Raw genomic sequence first — 6,000 nt, forward strand, 5'->3', positions numbered from 1 at the left:
TGATGTCTCCAATGTCCTGCAGAACAGACAGCATCACCCCAGGGATGTTGTGTGGTGTTCTGGTTTTTGGGCAAATACTATGGTAAAACTGAGCTCAAACCATGGAGTTTTGCCCCCAAACCAGAGCATCCCCATGTGATGTCCCTGGCATGATGACATCACTTCTGTGTAACATCATCACATCAGGCTTCCTGTTAGGCCCTAGCTTCCTCCTCCATCTTTAAATATATTGTATTCACTCTGGCCCTGGTTCCAGACTCCTTGAACCCCCTTTTTGTCACAGTTTATGGACTGAGTTAGCTCTGGCCTAGTGTCAGAGATACAGGAAACATTTGGCAACTGTGCCAGCTTCAATATGGACATTTTACTCTGTAGGGCTAAGCAGCAAACATTACAGCTTGGCTAAGAGGCCTCCCTGCTTGTTCCTGCCAGTGCTGTATCTATGCATTCCTCCTGCATAGAAGGATTTCAGATCAGGCTTCTCCAAGGAGCTGCCAAGGTATGCAGAATGGCACTGCTGTCCAAGGAAGACAGCATCTAAGAGCAACCCTTAACTAGAAACCAGGCTGGATGGAATCCTGACTCCACCTTGTTGCTCATGAGGACAGAGCTAAGACAACACTCTGGGTTGGTCAATGCAGATGCAAATGTGAAGAGCCAGCAGTTGGACAATAGAGCTTGCTGCAATGCCTGCACATGACAAAGCCAGTCCCTGCCAGCCATTGAAGAGATTGCTAGACACAAGGACGATGCCTGGAAAGAAGATCACCAGCCAGGACGTAATCTTGTCATGTAGATATTCCCCATTGTGTTTGCTCTGGTGTTACAATGAGATAGGGGGGGGAGGGGGGGGCTCCCTCTTGGGTATCCTGCCCCCCCCAGGGAAAGTGTATGCGCAATACATAGCCTCTCCTTTCTCGGTGTAGTGAACGCCGCGTGGTCACTGTCCGGCTATGCTTGGCAGATGGTCACTGCAATGGCCTCTCCTGCATTACTGCATCCGTGGCAACACCTTCCCGCTGGTCCCCCCCGTTTCTCACAGAGTTTGCCACGTCATGGTGCGACCGAATGTCTGGCGGTATAATCGGATGGGCAGGCTGGGCTCACCAACCTCGCCAGCCAAGAGAAGGAAAACTCTAACATCAAATCCGGGCAGATAGAGCTCATTAATGTAACACCTACCACCTGGAGGACTCGGCTTACTGGGCCGTGGCAGATGACCCCAAGGTGAAAGGGTGGAGCCAGTACTGCGCACACTGTGCTTCACCTAAAAATTCCACTGTGCAGGCCTGAAGGGCATATCCACATCCACAACCCACAACACACCAAGTCCTGCAGCGATGGGCAAGGGGCGAAACGGCAGGTGGAAGATGCCACTGGAAGCTGCAGTCCCGATCCTGCATGTAGGCGGTTCAGGGTATTGGTCGCCTGATGCTGACCCGGAGACGAAAGCATTTTTCGGCAGTACCCTGAACGACCAAGCAGCCTTATCTAGGGACAGCACTGCTTGCTCCACATGGAGAGGGGCCTAGAAAAGGTGGCCTAAACAAAGCACATCTCCCCCACCCCAGTTGGCTAGCCGCGGTCAACGGGCATCCTTACTTGCGGTCGAAAAATAACAACAAAGAAAAGGCATGCACCTGCCTCACAAAGTGTGCAAAGACTAAAGCTTGTGTGTTGGAACATCAGAACCATGCTTGACATAGTAGACAGTGGTCGCCCTGAACGACGCTCTGCTCTAGTTGCCCACGAACTTTTCAGGTTGAATATTGACATAGCAGCTCTCAGTGAGGTCCGTTTCCCTGAGGAAGGTAGTCTTCAAGAACATGGTGCTGGCTATACCCTCTACTGGTCGGGTAAGTCAAAGGCTGAGAGCCGCCTTTCTGGCGTTGGCTTCATGGTCAGGAACTCCATTGCCTCCAAACTCAAAAACCTGCCAACAGGTCACTCAGATCGCATCATGTCCATGCGCCCCCCACTTCAAAACAAGCAGCATGCAACACTCTTCAGTGTGTATGCCCCAACCCTTCAAGCAGATCCTGCAGAAAAGAACAAGTTCTATGCTGATCTACGCAACCTCGTAAGGAAGACCCCTACAGAGGACAAGGTGATCATCCTTGGCGACTTCAATGCCAGAGTAGGTAAAGACTCGGAAGCCTGGAAAGGAGTACTTGGCAAACACGGCATTGGCAACTGCAATGATAATGGGCACCTCCTGCTAGAATTCTGCACGGAGCACCAGCTCACCATCACCAACACTATCTTTCAGCAGAAGAACAGCCTGAAGACAACCTGGATGCACCCACGGTCCAAGCACTGGCACCTTATCGACTACATTCTGGTGCGCCAGAGAGACCTTTGAGATGTCTTACACACCCAAGTAATGCCCAGTGCGGAATGTCATACGGATCATCGTCTTGTACGCTGCAATCTCCGTCTTCACTTTAAACCCACACCCAGGAGAGGAGGTATCCCTCGGAGGAAGCTTCAGGTTGGCAGCCTTCAGTCAGCCGAAGTTAAAGCTGCCTTCCAGGCAAAACTCCAGTCAAGAATTGAGGACCCCAGTTGCCCCACAGACCCTTCTCCAGAAGCACTCTGGGAACACCTAAAAACTACCATCCTGTCGATCTCTGAAGAAGTCCTCGGGTTCTCCACAAGGAAGAACAAGGACTGGTTTGATGAGAACAATCAAGAGATCCAAGAATTACTAGCGAAAAAGAGATCTGCCTACCAAGCACATCTTGCTCAGCCCTCCTGTCCCGGGAAAAAAGCAATCTTTCGCGCTGCATGTAGCAATCTCCAGTGCAAGCTTCGAGACATTCAGAACGAGTGGTGGACCAAGCTTGCAGAGAGAACCCAGCTGTGTGCAGACACTGGTGATTTAAGAGGGTTCTACGAAGCCCTGAAGGCAGTATATGGCCCATCATATCAGGCTCAGAGTCCCTTGCGTAGTGCAGACGGCCAAGTGCTCCTCACAGACAAGGCATCCATACTGAACCGGTGGTCAGAGTATTTTCAGGTTCTCTTCAGTGCCAACCGCGTAGTTCAAGATTCAGCAATCCACCTCACCCCACTTCAACCAGTGAAAACAGAGTTGGATGAGATCCCCACCCTAGAAGAGACTGTTAAAGCCATCAAGCAACTGAAAAGTGGCAAGGCAGCGGGAGTTGATGGAATCCCACCAGAGATCTGGAAGCATGGGGGCACAGTACTACATAGCACACTTCACAAAGTACTTGTCACCTGCTGGGAACAAGGCAAACTACCACAGGACTTTCGCGATGCAATCATCATCACTCTACACAAGAACAAAGGGGAAAAGTCAGACTGCTCCAACTACCGGGGGATAACCCTACTCTCCATCGCAGGCAAAATCCTTGCCAGAATACTCCTGAACAGACTGGTGCCCGCCATTGCAGAAGAACTCCTCCCAGAGAGCCAGTGCGGCTTCAGAGCTAACAGGAGCACCACCGACATGGTATTTGTTCTCAGGCAGCTCCAAGAGAAATGCAGGGAACAGAACAAGGGTCTGTATGTGACTTTTGTCGACCTTACCAAAGCTTTCAATACCGTTAGCAGGAAAGGCCTGTGGCAAATCTTGGAACGTTTAGGATGTCCCCCAAGGTTCCTCAGCATGATCATCCAGCTACATGAAGACCAGCGAGGCCAAGTCAGACACTGCAACGACCTCTCGGAGCCCTTCCCAATAGGCACAGGTGTAAAGCAAGGCTGTGTTCTTGCGCCAACTCTCTTTACGATCTTCTTTAGCATGATGCTTCAAAGAGCCGCAGTAGATCTAGATGATGACGATGGTGTCTACATCCGCTATCGCACTGATGGCAGCCTGTTCAACCTGAGGTGACTAAAGGCTCACTCCAAGACAATGGAAAAACTTATCCGAGAGCTACTGTTTGCTGATGATGCTGCACTCGTCTCCCACTCGGTATCAGCTCTGCAGCATATGACGTCCTGCTTTGCAGAGGCTGCCAAGCTATTCGGCCTAGAAGTTAGTCTGAAGAAGACAGAAGTTCTCCACCAGCCTGCACCCCAGGAAGATTATCACCCTCCCTGCGTCACTGTGGGTGAATCAGTTCTGAAGACAGTCCAGCAGTTCAGCTACCTGGGGTGCATCATCTCCTCAGATGCCAAGATCGACAAGGAGATTGACAACAGGCTGGCAAAGGCAAACCGTGCATTTGGCCGACTGCACAAAAGAGTGTGGAGCAACAAGCATCTGAAAAAAGGCACAAAGATCAATGTTTACAAAGTGGTTGTGATGACAACCCTCATCTACGGCTCCGAATCGTGGGTTTTATACCGTCATCACCTGTGACTCCTTGAACGCTTTCATCAGCGCTGCCTTCGCACCATCCTCAACATCCACTGGAGTGACTTTGTGACCAACACTGAAGTCCTCAAGAGGGCGGAGGTTACAAGCATCGAGGCACTGCTGTTGAAGACGCAGCTGCGCTGGGCAGGGCATATTTCTAGGATGGAAAACCACCGCTTTCCCAAGATTGCTCTGTATGGCGAACTTTCCACCAGCCATCGAAATAGAGGGGCACCAAAGAAGAGGTACAAGGACTCCTTGAAGAAATCCCTTGGCACCTGTCGCATCAACCATCACCAGTGGTCTGACCTAGCCTCAGATCGCAAAGCATGGAGGCACACCATCCACCAGGCTGTCTCTTCCTTTGAGAACGCACGCATAGCTGGTCTTGAGGACAAAAGGAGATTGAGGAAGAATCGCACTGTTACAGTACCAACCCCAAATCAGACTTTTCCCTGCAGCCACTGTGGCCGGATCTGCCTGTCCCGCATTGGTCTTGTCAGCCACCAGCGAGCCTGCAGCAGACGTGGACTACTGCACCCTTCTTAAAACTTTGTTCGCGAAGTCAAGCCGAGAGAGAGAGAGAGACAATGAGATAGCAATCTGGCTCTAAACTGACCAACTTTTTTTCTTTGTTTAGGGTAGTTTTTCAATAGGTAAATCCATCAGTACTTGCTAAACCTTTCAAGCTACTGGGAGCCTCTCCCTGCCTGCCTCTTTTGGTGGCATCAGCAGTCACATGTTCTGACATCACTGCAGTGTCACAGGTCAGCTGGCCTCCTTGTCACAGACCACATGACCTCTTTCCCTGAGGGCACAACTCAGGTAATATAAGCCCAAGCACACGGCAGTTCAGTGTGTCTTGTCTTACCCTACCACAGACTTGCAACCCCAAACTCTGTTTGGGCCACCCTCCACCATCATGTCTTCTGCTTCAAGGATCCATGGATCAGGTTGTATCAACCCCCACCCTCTGCAATGTTCCTATATGTCTCTATATGCTTCACCTCTATTTCTTCTAGTTCTTTTGTGTATGAATTATTTACCTTGTTTATGTGTGACTGTATTTGTGTTTTTATATATTTTCTAAGTAAAAATTTCACTTTAAAATATATTTAGTCTGGTGTCTCTTTTATGAAAGCTGCACCTTCGTATCATAGGTAAAATATCTGCTCCTACGCTCTGCCAAGGAATCTCCTCTGCTAATTCCCCATCTAAAGAGGAGATCCACAGCAATTCCCCTAACATCCCGCCCCCCCCCCCGCACCAGCCTGTCAACCTGCCAACCTGCCAGCAAGCAGGAGTCCATATAATTCAAGTAGGGCTGCCAAGTTCCCGCTGGGGTCGGAAGATCCCTTAGTTTGGCAGACCCCAACCCACTGGCAGGGAGGATCACACCATGCCCCCCCAAGAGTGCCATCACCACACAGCATGTGCGGCGCCTGGAAGTGACATATTGTACCAGGCATGTTGCACAGGGACACTCTAGGAATTCAAGGGAAACTCTATGGTTTTGTGTGAGGGTGCTTGATAGTGCCTGGTGCGATACATCACTTCTGGGTGACGTTATTAAGCTGTACGTACAAAGCGCACACAAAAATGTCCCCCACTGGCAGCCTCAGGGGACTTGGCAATCCTAAAATCGGGGGATCCCCCTATCACAAGCAGGG

Source organism: Heteronotia binoei, chromosome 1 (assembly GCF_032191835.1).
Source record: "Heteronotia binoei isolate CCM8104 ecotype False Entrance Well chromosome 1, APGP_CSIRO_Hbin_v1, whole genome shotgun sequence".
Lineage (NCBI taxonomy): Eukaryota > Metazoa > Chordata > Lepidosauria > Squamata > Gekkonidae > Heteronotia > Heteronotia binoei.